General features: G+C 35.4%; 1 non-coding gene across 1 annotated transcript; it reads right to left on the bottom strand.

Moving 5' to 3' along the window:
* Nucleotides 1-17,410: 17,410 nt before the first annotated feature.
* LOC120366270 (small nucleolar RNA U89) lies at nt 17,411-17,611 on the bottom strand. The gene has a single exon (XR_005580999.2). It is a non-coding gene; the product is annotated as a small nucleolar RNA U89 (small nucleolar RNA).
* Between the last annotated feature and the right edge of the window lie 1,822 nt (nt 17,612-19,433).

Here is a 19,433-nt window from a genome sequence, read left to right as displayed (position 1 = left end):
GCCTGTGGGACCTATTTTTCAGGCACATTGGTGGAATATCCCTAAGGAAAAACAGGTAAGGATTTGTTGTTGTAGCAGTCAATTTTAGTGAATTTTTGTGATTAAATCATAGCTCAGATATAGGAATATTTTAACCAATGAGTCAATACTAATAGGGTTATAACTTAGAGGAAAATGCATTTTATTAATTTTTAGTAGATCCCATCATTAGATCTAAAAGGATCTAATAAAATAGCTTTATTAAATTTTAATTTTTCATAGAAAGGCCATAAAATTGAAGGCAAATATTTTACAGACTCTATTTGATTTATAAAATATAAATCATATTTTTATAATTAAATAAATGAGTTTTGATATATTTAAAGTATATTTTAGTTTAGAAAGAAAATCTGAAATATGGGTGAGATCCACAAGAAAGTAAAGAAGATGATAAATTATGAGAGTATAGTCAACATTCACTATGTTTCTTACTTTCTTGTAAAAGTTGTCAAAATGAACAATAGGACTTCAATCAGTATACTGTTCTCCTGAAAAAAAAGTGAATAAAATATTATAAAATATAATTTTAGACTTGTGATCAAAAAGTGAACATGCATAAATGTGAGCTGGAGTTTTTTTCTATTCAGGGTAAAATGTGATCATCATGATGAATTTTCCATTGGAAAGATCAGACTTAAGGGATTGGTTTTAGTTAGGCATTTCAAAGTTTAAAAATATATGGAGATGTTGGTACCAATTAATTCATAACTTAAAGGTTTGAAAATAAGACCTAACAACAAAAGATTAAGAAATCATAGTTAATTAACTTTGGGAACAGAAGAATCAAGGTAGGCTATCTACAGGATGAGTTTAACAATCATGGTAGGAACTAGAAATATAACCAATACTAACATTGGTAAAGAATAAGAATACAGCTTGGGAAATTTTGTTTTTAATAGAAAAGAATACTATGAACTGTTTCATAATATAAAGCTTAAGACGTAGAAAGCAATGATGTATTACATTGATATTATATACTATTTTGTTTTTAAATATAAAATTATATATATATTTTCTTTGAGATAGATATATATAAGATATATATTATATCATATTATATAATATAGGTATATATTATATAATATATAACATATATAACATATATCTTATATATAAGATATGTTTATATAATGTTATATATATAAGATATATATAGAATTATTTTATATATAATACACATATATACATAAGATATATTTATATATTATATAATATATATACATTAGATATAATATATATGTATTATATATAATACATATACATAAGATATATTATATATATATATATATATATATCTCAAAGGAAGATATTTCCTTTGTGTAAGGAAATCCTAATTTCCTTTGAGATAGTTCCTTACACAAAGGGCTATTTTAAAGTTACTGAAGACCCTGCCCAAGTGAGAATGCTTGGTAATGTAATGTATGGACAACTCAACCAACCAAAGTTTTTAGTGATCTATTTTACAGTGGAAAATTAGTTGAACCAGATAAGCAAAGTTGTTAAGATAAGAAGGTGATATAGCCTACTGTCTCTTCATAAATATGCAAAATGTGGATGGTAATACCCACATTTTTGATAGCGTTATTAAATATATTCTAAATAAAATATCTGGCCAATAAAGATAGCACTGCTTATTGATAACTTACAGATTTTTAAATTAATTTTATAGATATGTTAATGGAGATTCAGAAAAAATATGATATAAATAGCAAGAGAAAATGCCTGAGATCTGAATCTATCTCCCTGATTTATAACTCAGTGCCCTCTCTATCCCACCATAGGAGCTTCTCTCTACTTTCTGTAGTTCATCACAATTTCACACACACACACACACACACACACACACACACACATATAATTTTTTTTTTTTTTTTTTTTTTTTTGACGGAGTTTCGCTCTTGCTACCCAGGCTGGAGTGCAATAGCACGACCTCGGCTCACCGCAACCTCCGCCTCCCGGGTTCAGGCAATTCTCCTGACTCAGCCTCCTGAGTAGCTGGGATTACAGGCATGTGCCACCATGCCCAGCTAATTTTTTGTATTTTTAGTAGAGACGGGGTTTCACCATGTTGACCAGGATGTTCTCGATCTCTTGACCTCGTGATCCACCCGCATCGGCCTCCCAAAGTGCTGGGATTACAGGCTTGAGCCACCATGCCCGGCCGAGGATTTATATTTTTATCTATTATGTTTATTAATATAAATTTTTAAAGCTCATGCATATTTATATACTTCAATTTATTTCAAAACTTCTTAATACATCATAGATGTTTCCAAATGCTTATGGAATGAATAAATTAATGAATTAGGAATAGCTGCAATAATTAAATTCCCTTAAAATGGATCCAAGAACTCACCTAATTCTGGATTCTTCTTTGGTGAATACATTGGTATGAGGATGCAGCATTTAAAAGTCATTAAGAATAACCCAACTTTACCTTCTGGCAAAACACTATGTAGGGGTAACATCATGATGTTGATCTGAACTTACATTTAATGTTTTTCAGTAATTGTATTGCCATGATACTGCTCTAGATTTTTGACACTACTTGACTGTCTAAAACTTTTGTGATTACTTAAAAAAATTAATAAAAGTAATTCAATTTTACCTTTTTAGCATGATTTTATACACTTAATAAAATGCTGAAAAGTATACTAAATTACATTTTGATACAAAAGTTAAAGGAATTCCTATATGGAGACACACTGTATATTTTGAAACCTAATGGAGATATTAAAAGTTAATCATTAAATGAAATAGAAAGTCATCTCTGGATAATAAGTAGATTAGTTTTTCAAAAGGAGTTTGATATTATAATGTACTCTTATGCTAGAAATAATAAATTACAAATTTCAAATGATATCATTTAAGAAATAAATAAGAATTTTGGAGAACTATTTTGAAGATGAGACAGAAAACAAAGTTTGCTTCTGATTTGTCAAAATTGCAAAATCTATAAATAGGAATCGGACTAAGTGATGTCTCTAACCTGCAGTCTAAGGCTTGATGAGAAACAGCTGAGTGAAGATTACTAGGAAAAGATGACACCAAATGAAATGGAGACATATGAAAATACTCAAGCTCACACTGCAAAATGGTAGCATATGTAAATTCTACTGGAATCTCTGAACGTTTATGATTAAGTGCTCAACCAGCACAGTAGCAAATATTTTTCTCTCCTATAGTCCATATTGAAATCCTCATGCTAATTATTATTACGGGCAAATGTCACATATGTATTTAAGTGGAAATTTCTGAAAGCTATAAAATACAGATTCTGTATTTGATTGAAAATAGTGGAAGAAAAGCATGAGGAAAGAAATTGCTCTATATGGAGACTAAGACAAAGTCAGTGGCCCCTTGGGACACGTTAATTTTATTTCATCCAGGCTCATCTATAACACCTGGTGTTTTTGTGAAACTGCAGTCCTAACAATATATTAATTGAACCAGTAAGCACTTATGGGTGAAATATCAAATTTGAGAAGCTAGGCAATGTCAAAAGAAATTGTTAAAACCAAACTCTCACTTAGGGAGCCAACCAATATACACGTAATCAGTTTTTCCTTTAGATACCTTTGTTATATCTCTCTAATTACTTTTTAATTCTTTCCATTATAAAAAGTGCATTAGTAATTGTTCTGTTTTTATCTACTACTTTTTATTTTGAAGGTAGAAATGTTAGCTCATAGAAGCTCAGAGAAGGTATTTTTTTAAACCCAGGACTATCAGAATAAATGAGATATATTTAATCCAATCCAAAGTATTATGCAACTAACAATTCTATACTAGGAATTGTGTGACTTTGAAGGATGTATAATACAAAGCTTGCAACTATAAAGTACTTGGAATTCTGTTGAGTATGTGAGCTATATTTCATCTAACAGTTCTAGCCAAGAATTTTATGTATTCATTCAGCTCATCCACTCTATAGGTAAGGTCTCTTGGCATGACCTCCAAAATCCATTTCAAATCTTTTAATATTTTTGCCAACACTTCACTCTTGAGTTTCCATTACTTTCTCCAGGACTAATGTAATAGCTTTCTAAAGAATCTCTGTATCAACTATCCCCCTTCTCCTTGCATCCCTCTCTACACAATGTATCATCTAAAAACAGCAAGAGTAAAATTTTTAAAACATATTCCTTGACTGCAGATAATCTATCACTGACTTTCCACCAAACTTGGAATAAATCCAAATATGTAGCCATGGCCTTTGCAACTTTAAATAAATTGTCCTCTCCCTACTTATTCAATCTCACTTTATACCACTTTTGCTTTCTTCCACTGTGTATAAACCATATAGACCTTCTTTCTGGTTCTGAATACCATGTGCTGTGAATACTTGAGTATATTTACATCAGCCATAAGCACTGTCTAGAATGCTCTTCACTTGGTGTGTGCTTAGATGTCTCCTTATAATGTGTGTCTCAGCTTAAACATTTTCTCAGGTAAGCTGCGTTACTGATATATTGCTGTGCAACAAATTCTATAACTTAGGATTTAAAAACCACAAACATTTATTATATCAAAAGTTCTGTGGGTCAGGAATAACTTAGAATGGCTTAGTTGATACCTCTGAGTTACAAAGTATCAGTCAATGCCACAGTGATCTCAAAGCTCCACTGGGGGAGGATTCACTTTCTAGCTCACTTATATGTCTGTTGACAGCCTTTAGGCAATGATTAATATTGTTTTTTCATATGTGGCCCTCTTCATAGGGCTGCTTATGACATGGCAATTGGTTTTCTTCAGAGTGAGCCAGTAAGAGAGGGAGAAAGGCTGCCAGAGATAGAAATCATCTTCTTTTCATAAACAATTTTCAGAAGTTACAACTCAGCACTTCTGTTGTATTTTATTCATTAGAAACTAGTCAATAAGTTTAAGAAACACAAGAAGGAATTACACAAGAATGGGAACACCAGAAAGTGGGGATCAACCATCTTAAAGGCTGCCAGTATCTGTCTATTCTAAGGTCTCCAGTGATTCATGTCCCCTCCCCATGCAAAATACACATCATCCCAAAGTTTTCAGAAGTCTAATTCTACCATAACAGGAGTTGAAAATCTAGAATTTCATAATTTAAATCAGGTATAGATATGGATGGAGCCCCTGGAGCATAGTTTGTTAAGTATAGCTAAGTAAGTGTGCTTCTCCTTGATCCACAGAACTATGAAACTATGGAGGCAATATCTGCTTTCTCCACCCACTCACATTTAAAATGCAATGGTGAGACAGGCATAGGATAATCACTACAGATCCTCTTTGAAAATAAGATGTAGAGAAGTCACTAGTAGAGTACTTATGAAATCCAGCTGGATATAAATGTTGGAAGTTTCTTGATTAATTAATTTCAAGACCTGAAAAATAATTCTTCAGGTTCTTAGCTCTATCCTGTGAGTATTCTTCCTTTTTCATGGAAGGTAGAATATGTTTTCAGATGAGTAGCTTTCTCAGTCCACTTCTTGCCAGTAGAGTTGTGAAAGTCTAACTGCCTCTTTTCCTTTTGTACTAACTCTGTCTCTTTCCTCCATGCTGGTAATTTTTCTGCTGCTGTAAGTCTTTGAAAAACTTTCTGGGCCACTTGTGTATTTCACTGGAGTTTACTAAAAAAAAAAAAAAAAAAAAAAAAAATCACTTCTGCAGATTTCTTCTAAGTAAGCCCTCTTCTATTTTGGGCTCCTAAGATTGAGGGAATGTGTTCTCTTTCCGGGTCCACAAGTGGGTATAGTTTTAAGGGCAAGAACTTCCCAGTGCCATGTCCTCCTCCCATCTCTCTTCATCCGGGAGATTTAATGGTTTATGTTTAAATTTCCTATGTGCAGGAAAAAACTAAGAGTCAGTCACTCCAGCAGAAGTTCTAAGGAACTCCTGTCATTGGCCTGGGGTCCTAGAGAAGGTGAGGCTTCCTCCCAGGTTAAGAGTCCCCTTCTTCCACACTCCTTCGGACTCCATGTTTGCATCCCCTTCTACGAACACTCTTGTGGAAGCTGTTTTCCTTCTATCCTGGATTTTCCCTCTGGAGTCCCCTCTACACTCTCATGGAAGCCTGTCTTGCCCTCCTAAACACCATCTCTCTCTCTATTCCCTTCTACTCAGTGTGGAAGCTGCTTTCCTCTCCTGGATTTCATCTTTCTGGATTCTCTCACTCAGTGTGAGAGGAGCTTTCCTTCTCTCGTTTTCCCCCTCTGGGAACCCTTCTTACTCACTGTGAGAGCGGCTTTTCTTTCTCTCACTTAGTATAAGAGTTAGCTGTTTCTCTCTCCTTTCTCTCTCTCTAAATAAATCACTTTCTACACTTTTGAGTCCAACATTTACTGCGCACGGCACCATGGTCTCCACTCTCATTCTTAAGAGAGCAGGAGATCAAGAACCTGGAGAAAAGTCCTCTCAGGGGAGCTGAGGGCACCCTAAACCCCAATATTACAAGATGACTGAAGGACAATGCCCTTAAACTTAGTTCAACCATTGTGGAAGACAGTGTGGTGATTCTTCAAGGATCTAGAAACAGAAATTCCATTTGACCCCGCAATCCCATTAATGGGTATATACCCTAAGGACTGTAAATCATTCTACTATAAAGACACATGCACATGTATGTTTATTGCTGCATTATGTACAATAGCAAAGACTTAGAACCAATCCAAATGCCCATCAATGACAGACTGGATAAAGAAAATGTGGTTCCTATGTATCATGGAATACTACCCAGCCATAAAAATGAATAAGTTCATGTCCTTTGCAGAGACATGGATGAAGCTGGAAACCATCATCCTCAGCAAAGTACCGTAGTAATAGAAAACCAAACACTGTATGCTCTCACTCGTAAGTGGGAGTTGAACAATGAAAACACAGGAAGGGGAACATAACACACTGGGTCCTGTTGAGGGGTGGGGGTAAATGCAAGGGAGGGCATTAGGGCAATACCTAATGTATGCCAGACTTAAAACCTAGATGATAGGTTGATAGGCGCAGCAAACCACCATGGCACATGTATATCTATGTAACAAACCTGAATGTTCAGCATATGTATCCCAGAAGTTAAAGTAAAAATTTAAAAAAAAATTCTAGTGACCCTATTGCTTAATTGAAAGAATCTGTGAGGCACATATTTAGTCTCTCTAATGTCCTTTTGTGTGACTGAGTAGTACACTGAGCAAAACTTTTGATCTTTCTGAGGTCTTAACAAAAGTTTCAGAGTCACAGCATCAGCTTCATCACTACTTCGTCATTCTCTGTCAGTATCATGGATTTCATGTTAGCTCAGAAGCCAATTCTTCATTTTTAGAATAATTTGCTGTGTAGAGAGGCTAAGAATCTTCAGAACCACCAAGTCCTGGCTCTTTTTTGTTTACTAGTCCTCTCGTCTAGCTCTCACATCTTGCATATTACTAGATGTCGCAAGAAGAAACCAGGTGGCATCTTCAACATGTATTTTGAAAATGCCCTTAACCACATCATTCATCACAGTTCTTTAGGTATATTTTCTACATTACGTATAACTTCGCACAGTGATGTTGCTACACATTTTGCCAACACACACGAAGTATCTGCCTTCCTTAAGTGTTCAATAACATTGACCACTTTTATGCAAACCCTCACCTGCAGCATTCTTAATGTCTAAAATTCTATGAACAGTGTGTTCAAACTTTTCTCAAAACTTATTAAAACTTTTCTCAATACCCACTGCCCAGTCTCAAGGTGCGCTCACATTTTCAATATTTGTTATGTTAGCATTCCAATATCAGGTACCCAAATATGAATTAGTTATCTATTGTTGTGTAGCACTCAAAAACAAAGCAGCCTAAAATAACAAACACTATCTGTATTTTCTATGAATCAGTAATCCAGGCACAACTAACTGAATGCCCCTGGGTCAGTGTCTCTCAAAACTACAACCACGCTGTTGGTCAGGACCACAGTCATCTCAGTATTTGGCTGGAGAAGAATCCTCTTACAAGCTCACTCATGTGACTATTGTTAGGTTTCAGTTCCTCACTGGTTGTTGGCCAGAGACCTTGCCATGTATGCATTTTCATAGCTGGCTCCCTTAAAAGTGAGTATAGCAAAAGAACAAAAGAGGGAGCCCAAGGCAGAGCCACAGTCTTTTTACAACTTAATCTCAGAAGTGGTATCCCATCACTTTTGCTGTACCCTGCGCTGTTTATTAGAACTGAGTCAGTAAGCCCATTTCACATTCAAGGAGGGGCATTGTATGAGGGTATGAATACTAGGTAGGAGGTGGGGAACTTTGGGAGGCATCTTAGAGCTATGCACTCACTGCTTATATAATGCTGTATTAATTCTACATGTAGTAATTTTATCTGATAGATGTTTCATTTATGTCTGTACTCATTGTCACAAATTAGAAACACAAGACACAGCTTCCAAAACAGACAAGAGCAAGTTAATGGAAAACGTATAAAGTATGTCAAGGGGAATGACATGATCAGATCTGCATTTTGGACTCAGAAAAGGAGGGCTAAGATATACACCAAGGGAGCTCATCAAAGATAAGGGTCATAAAAGATAGAAATTAGGTCATGCTTTACAAATACGGATATCTAGATTTTAGAAGACATAGAGGTAGGAGAAAATTTTAGGTGAAGGAAATAGGACAGAGGTTCAAAATGAGAATGTGTCTTCCTGGATTTGTAGAGTTTGACAGAAGGAAGAATACTGAGAGACAAGATTTCAAATACAAAATTTATACATTAAGTTTTAATAAGCAATTGCTATGAATATATGGAAAACTGCTGATCAGCCTATCTGTTCTCTTCAAAGACACCCTGCCAAATTGTCTCTAAATGTGATTTGAAACATTATGATCTTGATTGGAAGCCTTTTTAATATTCTGAAGGGCAAAAGTCCAAGGCAAATCCAGGTAATAAAGCAATCTGTAAGGTTTATTCCATTGTCTACCTTTGATAAGTGTATCATGGAGAGTGTTGAGGGGATTAGAAAAGACTCTTCGAACAAAATAAGAAGAGAAGAAAATAGGTTATTTTCAGTGAGTTTTAGAGCTGACAATCCAGCACCTTGAGAATATTGGAAAATATGGTCAGATAATCACCTTGGAAACCACAGTAAAGGCATAAACTTTTTCTCTCTGTCCCACCTAAGTGGAAGCCAAGCTGTCTACAACTTGTTCCCAACAGTGCAACAATTCCCTTAATTTGTTCATATTAAAATCTCAGCACACTTTGGTTAAATGGAATTAAGTTGTGCCTCTAGTTCTGTGATGAATTCTTCAGTGTGACTGAAAGTTCTGCTGGGTACTATGATGTGACACGTAATGGGACGTGAAGGATCGACTCTAGTATTTTCTGAGTTGCAAAGTTATTTCTCTGTTCTCAATGAATAAGGAAAAGCTGGCCACTTAAACAATTATGCCACAGGCTGCTGTTTAGTCAAAACCACTGACATAAATGATAGTCCTTTACCTTTTCATCTAGCTCACAGCACTTTGACATTATTACAATTTTGCATGAACAATTTAGAATATTATAATATTTATGCCTTATAATGATATCTTAAATTGATTCAGACTCAATTGATAATATGTTTATAGAGCAAAACAAAGATTGCTTTGGCAATACTTGTCACCCCACTTTTATCACCATGTATCATTTATAACATGGTAAAATTAAAAATTCATTCAATCATTTAAGTTGAGTGAGCTATATGTGCAATGAATGAAGCATGTATCTACTTTTAGCGGTGACTTTTTTGGACAGAAAATAAAATCAATAATTCAAGTGTTAAATGTGTTTGTATTTTAAGTACTCATTAAAATTTATATACATTTATAAAATGTATTCCATTGAGGAAGAATGTTCTACTCTCTCTCAGATTTAGTATTTGTAGAACTTAAAAAATGTTCATATATGCAGCATTAAAAATATGTTATTTAGGCAGACTGAAATAAGCTAACAAATAATTTAAGATCAAGATTCCATAGAAAGTAGAGTTGACTGTGATTAAACACACACACACACACACACACACACACACACACAAATACCCTAAGATATATGTGTGAAGAATTTGAAGAACAAACAAAAGGTTCATAAAACAGATACTTTTTAGATATAGGTGTTTTACAGAAATGAGAGACTTTTTAGTAAAACTGGAGAAGAGAATTGTTTCTATATATATATTTTATAATAAATGCAGAAAGAAATTTTTAATGTGACAATCATCTATATATTACTTAGAATAGTTTTAGGGATAACAGAAGGCCAGTATGTTCTTCAGTAAAGTTCAGTCTTAAAAGATCTGGTTGTAACTATATCCACATTAGTAGATGCTATGCAACTGGAGTTGTCAAAATAATATTTAGTATTATATCTTTGCTTAAAGGTAATTTCTTTTTAAAAGCACAGTACATTTGGTCAAGGACATGTCATATGAACTCATGTGATTACTTTCCCCACACGGTATTCTGAAATGTGTTACCATCATATTGTTCACAGTTTTCTTCTTATATATAGGTATACAAACTCAGACTTACAATGAATCTAAAGAAGCAATGTCACCTAAAACCACTTCGTGCTGCTTTTCTGTGTAATTTATCTTTTCAGTTTCAAATAAAACTCTCTAACATTGTCAATATCACTCAGAAGATTTGGACAAAGACCCTGATGGGTACCATTACCTCAGAGCTAAAGAAATCATCAGCGATCTTTGTTGACACTTCACTACTCTGGCCTTCTTCCCACCTAACCACCTGTAAATCCCACTCTAGTTGAAGCACCACCCTGCCTTTTGAGTCTTTAGCTAGGGCTCTATCTATTTCTGCAATGAATTTATAAAGGATATGTTGATGTGATCCTAACAAAAACTCTGTTGTAGCAAGGGAGAAATTAGGAAGAAAAAAATGAGTTTCTTTGTTCAAAACAGATCAAGCCAGATGGTTTTACAAACTACAGTAGCCAAATAGTATATCATTGATTTCGATGTGAATGATAAAGGGGTTCAGGGACAGATCCTCTCATACATGAGGTTTTGGTTTCCAATATCTAGCAATCTGGATACTTGCCATGGTAATAATTGCTTCACGTGGGTCACAAACCCCACTCAAAGTAAAGAAACAGTATAATGGAAAAGATTTTGAAGAATAGATGATGAAAGTGAGTAAAACTGAGTAAATAAAATATAAGTTCTTATTTTATAACTTTGAAGATCATGATTATTCTTTACAATTTCGGTGGACTGAGCACTTCTGTTTTAAACATATCTAATTCATAGTGAGTAGTACTATTTTGCATTAGCTTCCACCATAATCACTTGTTGGACTGTCACTCAAGGAATGTAGAAGGGTTTGAAATTATCCATGAAACACATTTTGATAGTTCATATAAAGGTGTATCTATTATTTATTATTTGTTATTGAATGTTAAGCTGAAAGCTTTAAAGCATTAATTTAATTTTTCTTCTTTTAATTAAAATTAATAATTTTTATATTGTTAAATATAAATTTAATAATAATTTATTAAAATAATTTAATTTTTTTCAGTTTAGAGTCTATCCTTATTGGAAGTACTCCAAAAAAATGCAATGCTATTATTTTCTTTAAAAATCTTAGACCAGGCATGGTGGCTCATGCCTGTAATCCCAACACTTTTGAAAGCCGAGATGGGAGGATCACTTGAGCTCAGGCGTTCAAGACCAACCTGGGCAACATAGTGATACCTCATCTCTAAAATTTTGTTTTAAAAAAGCTTTTTCAATGCTTATATTGTCGACAGTAAAGTCTTCCTAATCTCTAACCGAAATTGTTTTAATTTAATCATGCATTCCAAACTCAGTGATGGCATGGCCATATAGGTTATTTAAATAAGCAGAGCAGACTAGACACCTTGGGGAGTATAGGAATCCAAAAACCACATCTTACCCAAAAGAAATTGAATTGTTTCTTAAGAAAACAAAACAAAACACACAAAAGAAACCCTAGGTGGCCAAACAGAATCAATCTAGGAGTTGAGTTGTGACTGGGGTGGGGGGGGGGGTTCACCATATTTTTACCCCTTATATCTATGACAACTGTAGATGCTAGATATAAAAGCCGACAAAGCTGTGAATAGCTTGAATAGCTATTTCTTATTATTCATTCACTTGAAGAAATGTTATATGTTCTGTTATAATGCTTTAATGAAAATATGAGATGTGTGGTTAATACAATATTTCTCAGCTCTCTTTTTTTCTCAACTCTCACCTAGAATTTATCATATTTCTGGCCGTAAATGGGAGATTTGTGAAGATAACCTCTATTCTACCCATTTATAATTTATAGGTAAGAAAAACAACACCTACAGAAGTTAAATACTTTACTCAATATCCCCTAGCCAGTTACACAAGATTCAAAGTCTTTAATTCAGACATAGTTCATGAATATATGTGAAGAATAAGGAGAAAAGGCACAGAGCATATGTTCGTGTGTCATGTTAATTACTGTAAATCTCTCTCAGTATCATGCCTCACTCAATGTCTTATCTCTATATTCTATACTGAGCCTGACTAGTATTTATCAGGTGTATTCAAATAAATTTTGATTGCATTTTAATTTTGTTTGAGTAAATGACATTTTCAAATAAATCAGAAGCACTATTAGCAAAAATGAGTTTTTTTGGGATTGAAATTATACTGCCTGAGTTGTATAGTGATCTCTGTAATCTAGCTCAGGGTAATGTTAGTATAACTTTTCTTTCTTTTTTATAACAGGCTTTGTTTAAATATGCAGAAGATAAAAGATTATTCTAAAAACATCTATAAATGCTTATAGTTTCATCCAACAAGCAGGATGGTCTAAGAGTTTATTCTATCTTTGGTGTTTAGAAAGCAGAAAGATGTTAAAGAGGAAATTAACACATTTATCCTAGGTAATAAGGGCTGTTCACTTCAACAGATGTTCCAGAGACCTTTATAATGATCTAGGGAAGCTTGTAAGTAGAGGGAAATATAAGGCAGTATTTATAGAAGTACAGCTTAAACAGTGAGATTAAAGCATGATTTAATTGAAACAGCACAAAACAGTATTTAAAGAAGTGTTCAAGTTCTGGCTCTCCCTTGTGCCTATGTTTCCTTACCTGAAAAATGGCAATAATGATGTAAGTTGGGCAGAACTCTAAGAATGATCCCCAATGGCTCTCACTCTTGTATAGTGTCTTCACTGCATGTGACTAGACCTGTGAATATAATGAGATATCACTCTTAATTATGTTAAGTTATATGGCAAAAGGAAGATTATTTGATTGGGCTTAATCTATTCACATGAGATTATAAATGCAGTTTTCTCCAGCTGATAACAGAAAAAGAAATCAGATTCTAAGCATGGAGGGATTTGATGAACCATTGCTGGTTTTGAAGATGGATGAAGCCGTATGTAAAGGAATGTGAGATGTGGGAGTAGCACTCAGCTGATAGCCAGTAAGAAAAGGTAATCAATCACAAAAAACTGAATTTGTTCAGACTTGAATGATCTCAGAAGTGAATTCTTCCCCAGAGCCCCAGGTAAGAGCCTAGCCTGGGTGATACTTGATTTTGGCCTTGTGAGGTCATAAGCAAAGTTTCTTGGTGAGCCAGCCAAGGCTTCTGAGCCTCCAAACTGTAAGATGGTAAATGAGTACTATTAAACACCAAACATGTTGTGCAGCAATAGAAAATTAACATACCAGCTCACAGGGTTGATATGTGGATTAAATAGTATAACATCTGCAGATTTTCTTAATATATGCAACTTCTCCTCAAGTTGTAAACACTCAATAAATGATAGCTATTTTGTTGTTGTTGTTAGATATGTTATTCTGAGCAAACCTCAGAAACCCATAAACTGGAAACCTCAGACTTCTATCTTTAGGAAGATAATTGTTCCAGTATACAAAATTCTTAAATGATAAATGATAATGCATATTCACATGCTTATATAAATTAATATGCTAATGTCCTAAAAATGTCATTTCATTAATTTCATAAGAGAGAAAGATTACAATATTATAACCAGTGAAGATATAACTTATAAACCAAGAACCGAACCTGAAAAATGAGTTGGATTTATATGAGTGAGAAAGACAAAGAAAAGGACTTAAGAGGGAGGTGATAGGGTTTGGCTCTGTGTCCCCACTCAGATCTCATGTGGAATTGTAATCCCCACGTGTCAGGGAAGGAAGCTGAAGTGAGGTGATTGGATCATGGGATCAGAGTTTCCTTGTGCTGTTCTCATCACAGTGAGTGAGTTATGAGATCTGATAGACTAAGAGTCTGGCACTTTACCCTTTGCTCTCTCTCCCTTGCTGCTGTGTGAAACATGCCTTTCTTCCCCTTTTCCTTCCACCACAATTGTAAGTTTCCTGAGGCCATGTGAAACTGGGAGTCAATTAAACTTCTTTTTTAAAATAAATTACCCAGTTTCAAGTAGTTCTTTATAGCAGTGTGAAAAAAAAAAGCCTGAAACAGAAAATTGGTATTCATAAAGGGGTACTGCTGTAAAGATACCTGAAAATGTGGGAATAACATTGGAAGTCAGTAACAGGAAGAGTTTGGAAGTTTGGAGAGCCCAGAAGAAGGAAGAAAGATGTGGGGAAGTGTCGAACTTCCTAGACACTTGTTGAGTGGTTTTGACCAAAATGCTAACAGTGATACAAAGGATGAAGTCCAGGCAGAGGTGATCTCAGATGGAGATGAGGAACTTACTGGAAAGTGGAGTAAAGGCCACTTTTGCTATGTTTTAGCAAATGAACTAGTAGCATTTTGCCCCTACCGTATAGATCTGTGGGACTTTGAACTTGAGAGAGAGAATTTAGAGTATCTGGCAGAAGAAATTTCTAAGCAGCAAAACATCAAGAAGTGACATGGGTTTTTTCTAAAAGTGTAGGCTCATATGTGTGAAGAAAGAGATGATTCAAAATTGAAACTTATGTTTAAAAGAGAAGCAGAGCATAAAAGTTTGGAAAATTTGCAGCCTAAACTTGTGGTAGAAAAAAAAACAACAACATTTTTTGGGGAGAACCTCAAGCCATTTGTAGAAATATGCATAAGTAACAAGAAACTGAATGGTAATCAGCAAGACAATGGGGAAAATGTCTCCAGGGCATGTCATAGATATTCAGAGCAGCCTGTCCTATCACAGGCCTGGAGGCCTAAGGGGAAAAATTATTTCATGGGCCAGATGCAGCCTCCGGATTTGGTGCCCGGCATCCCAGCTACTCCAGATCCAGATATTGCTAAAAAGGGCCAAGGTATAACATGAGCTGTTGCTTCAGAGGATACAATTCCCAAACCTGGCAGCTTCCACATATTTCTGGTCCTATGGGTGCACAGAAGGCAAGAATTGTGGTTTGAGAACCACCACCAAGATCTCAGAGGATGTATGGAAATGCGTGGATGTCCTGGCAGAAGTCAGCTTCAGGGGTGGAGCACTCATGGAGAATTCTGCTAGGGTAGAGCAGAGAGGAAATGTAGATTTGGAGCTACCCCACAGAGTCCCCACGGGGGCACTGCTTAGTGGAGCTGTGAAAAAATGGCTGCTATCCTCTTGACCCCAGAATGGTAGATCCACTTACAGCTTGTACTGTGCACCTGGAAAAGTTGCAGGTACACAATACCAACCACAGAAAGTAGCTATAGGGGTTGTACCCTGCAGAGCCACAGGTGCAGAGCTGTCCAAGCCCATGGGAGCCACCCCTTGCATCAATGTTCCCTGGATGTGAGACATGTAGTCTAAGGAGATTTTGGAGCTTTAAGATTTAATAGCTGCCCTGTTAGGTTTTGGACCTGCATGGGGTCTGTAGTTTTCTTGTTTTGGCCAATTTCTCCCTTTTTGAGTGGAAGCTTTTACCCAATGCCTATACCCCCATTGTATCTTGGAAGTAATTAACTTGTTTTTGATTTGACAGGCTCATAGGTAGACGGGAATTGTCTCAGATGAGACTTCAGACATGGACTTTTCAGTTAATATTGCAATTAGTTAAGACTTTGGGGGGATGTTGGGAAGACATGTTTGATTTTTCAATGTGAAAAGGATACAAGATTTGGGAGAGACCAGGGCAGATTGATATCATTTGGCTCTGTGTCACCCAAATGTCATGTCAAATTGTAATCCCCATGTGTCAGGGAAGGGACCTGGAGGGACATGATTGGATCCTGGGGGCAGACTTCCCCCATGCTGTTCTTGTGATTGTAAGTTCTCATGAGGTCTGATGGTTTAAAAGTGTAGCACCTCCCCTTTCACTCTCTTTCTCCTGCTGCCATGTTAGATATGCCTTACTTTCCCTTTGCCTTCCATCATTAAGTTTCCTGAGACCTCCCAAGCCATGTGGAAGTGAGTCAATTAAACCGCTTTTCTTTCTAAATTATCCCATCTCAGATAAATCTTTATAGCATTATGAAAATGAGCTAATACAGTGGGAAGACCAGCTGAATCAAGGCCTGAAAGCAATATGGGCATTATTTTATTGTTTTTTGCCAGGAAAGGAATGGCTGGACTCAACCAAATGTTTTCTTTACTATTATCATTACTTACCAGAGGACTTCTAGGAGATTATAATATGCTAAGTATGGTTAATGTCCAATTGGGAGTAGAAGTGTTTTGTGAAACGTATTTGATTATGAGCCCCTCTGTTTCCCTCTCTTCTTCTAATATCATCTCATTAGTTTTGTTTCATTTAGCTTTTTGTTTTCTTTTAAATCCATAAGGCTCTAGACACTATGCCAGGGCTGAGGATAAAAAGACATGCGAGATCTGTATAATTCTTTTTTTTTTTTTTTTGAGCTTAAGTAATAAAAATTTATTGAGGATTCCTGGGTTGGTGTTTATCTCCTCCCAGCCTTGAGGGAGGGAACAACACTGTAGGAAATCACTGAGAAGTCACACACTGTCCCAACATCCCTGGCCGACACAGGGAGGAGGAAAGTAATTCCCCAGAAAAGGGGCTGGTCTTCAGTCTTCCTTAATCCAAGAGGGATTTGGGGGACGGGTGCGGGGACCATTGCATGATACTGGGGTGGGGTAGAGCTGTGCTGGACCCCAGGATGGCTCCTCAAAAACAGGAGAAGCAGATCCACTTCCTCTGGGGATGGAGTTTTCAGTGACTAGGCTCATTTCTTACCCTTGATGAGGCTGTCACTTCCTCGGGTGAAACTTTCATCCTGTAGGTTGAGCACAAGGTTGTCAGCAGTGAGATAGATGTGATTCTGTGATGTGGCGATTGTCTTGGAGATATTCTGGGCTGCCCGGATCTTGTGAAGTTTGATGTAGCCAGGGTTCTTGCTCAGAGTTTCTCCAAGGTGAGTAGAGTTAAGATTCACACAAGGGCAGGCCTGAATCCCCGGCCCCATCCTTACCACACTCCCTTGCTGCAGTCCTCCTCTGGGCTGACAGATCCAAGGTTGTGTTCAGGTGACTCGTGCCCAGCCCTACCTTGGACCCCTCTGTAGGCTGCTGCCAGGAACTGGGGGTAGCAGCAGAAATGAAGGCAAGGCCATCTGTGTAATTCTAATCCAAATAAAGAAAGATATATTTTCGGCTCTGAGGAGAAAAAGTGGACAGGAGATCTCACTAGTTCTTTTGAGCTCTTCAGATCCAAATTAGTTTTCTTATTTTAAGTCTGTGTATTAAGCCTGGTCTCTATCTAAATCTTTTAGCAGAATTAGACGGTTTAGTGAACCTGATATGTCTTCTCTAATAGCTGTGCCACTTACTGGCAGCAGTGGGAGATACGGACTATTATTTCCGGCTTCAGAAAAGTTTCAACAATAATTACATCCATGTACAATACCTCCATATTCTGAATATAAATAGTTTTCTAATCAACATTGCAGATTTTGTAGTAACACAACTGAAAGTGGATATTTTTCAGTCATTGTTTAAAACACAAATCTCTGCTATGAGTTTCAGTAGCTAGAAGTAATACCAATCAAAAAGAAATGTGGATATTTCTCTCCTGTCTAGCTTAAAGTTTATCAGTTCTGAGATTTATCAACAAAAGAGTTCATTGGAGGAAAATTACTTTTCTTGAAAGGTGAGCATACATTGTGAACTAAGAATTGTTTTTTAAGTGTTCCTTGAGGAAATTCGCTGTTTATTTTGACTTTTTGATCAGTCATTTTACAGTTCCCATTTAACAATATTTGTGCTATAAAATAGAGTAAAATTTGAAGTCTCATTTTAGAAAAGTATTGAAAACATTAAAAAAATTATTTTACAAAAAATGATAAAAATGGACTCTAGCTTTATTTCTATTTTCATGTGACTATTCATAATCTCTTACACCCATAAAGGTATATGGCTTGTAGGATGTCTAAATTGTGTATATATCTTTTTATTTCAATGGTATTTTGCCATAAAAACGTGTAATAGTTTGAATTTCAGTTGGAAATAGCTTTTCTTTAAAAATTTTGGAAGGACATTATTAAACATGTTAATAGGATGTTTCTAAGATTAAACAAGTTTAAAGAATAAACACCTCAACTCTAGTAAATTCCTTATGGGCCCTTATTTATTTAAGACCAAATTAATAATTTTGATTTTAAAAGTATGTATTAAAGCATTTTTCATGACTTTATAAACAAATTTATGATGCACATGAGCTCTGTGGTATCTTTTCTTGTAAGAATACTAATCCTATCATATCAGGGACCTACTCTTTTGACCTCATTTAAAAGTTAATTTCCTCCTTTATAGGAAATATCCATATACAGTTTTTAAGTAATACATTTTGCAAATAACCAAAGATTTTTATCTTCTGTGATTCAGATCAACATTCATCAAGCACTGGTTATAAGAAAGACACTTATTGAGATTCAATGGAAAGTAGATGAATAAGATTCTAACTACCTAACTAGAAAAGAACATCTTTTAAACATTAAAATATCAACTAAATAAATCCAAAGGTGATAGATGCTTACTGATATCGAACAAAGGATAAAGTCAGGGTAGATATTAAAAAAAAAAGTCACATTTTTTAGATGCATCCTAAAGAAATCAGGATATCTATCATATGAAGTGTGGCTTTATAATTTCTTTTAAAAAAGCATACTACTTGATATATTTGACAGAAATCAAGTAAATACACACTTGTAAGTTCTTATGAAGTTGAGGTTTTCATTAAAATTGTGGTAGACCATGTTATATTCCATGACTTAAAATGTATTTCCAGACCCAGTTGATTTTTATCTGTGATGTGTCTTTGGGTTTTTTTCCACTAATATTTATTTCCTCTACCAACTGGGATATTGCAATAGTCTTCTATTGAGTTTTCCCATCCCTTGCACAACAAGTCAAGAAAAACTATATGCAATTATTGCTTAAACTGTGATCTTTGGATTAGAAGAGCCTGAGTTTATATTCTGGATCTATCGTTAGTTAGCTCTGTGATATCAGGTAAATTATGGAATAT

This window comes from Saimiri boliviensis, chromosome 11 (genome assembly GCF_048565385.1).
Source record: "Saimiri boliviensis isolate mSaiBol1 chromosome 11, mSaiBol1.pri, whole genome shotgun sequence".
NCBI classification, from domain to species: domain Eukaryota; kingdom Metazoa; phylum Chordata; class Mammalia; order Primates; family Cebidae; genus Saimiri; species Saimiri boliviensis.
Note: the sequence above shows the minus strand (reverse complement) of the source record. Positions and strands in the feature narration are given on the sequence as shown.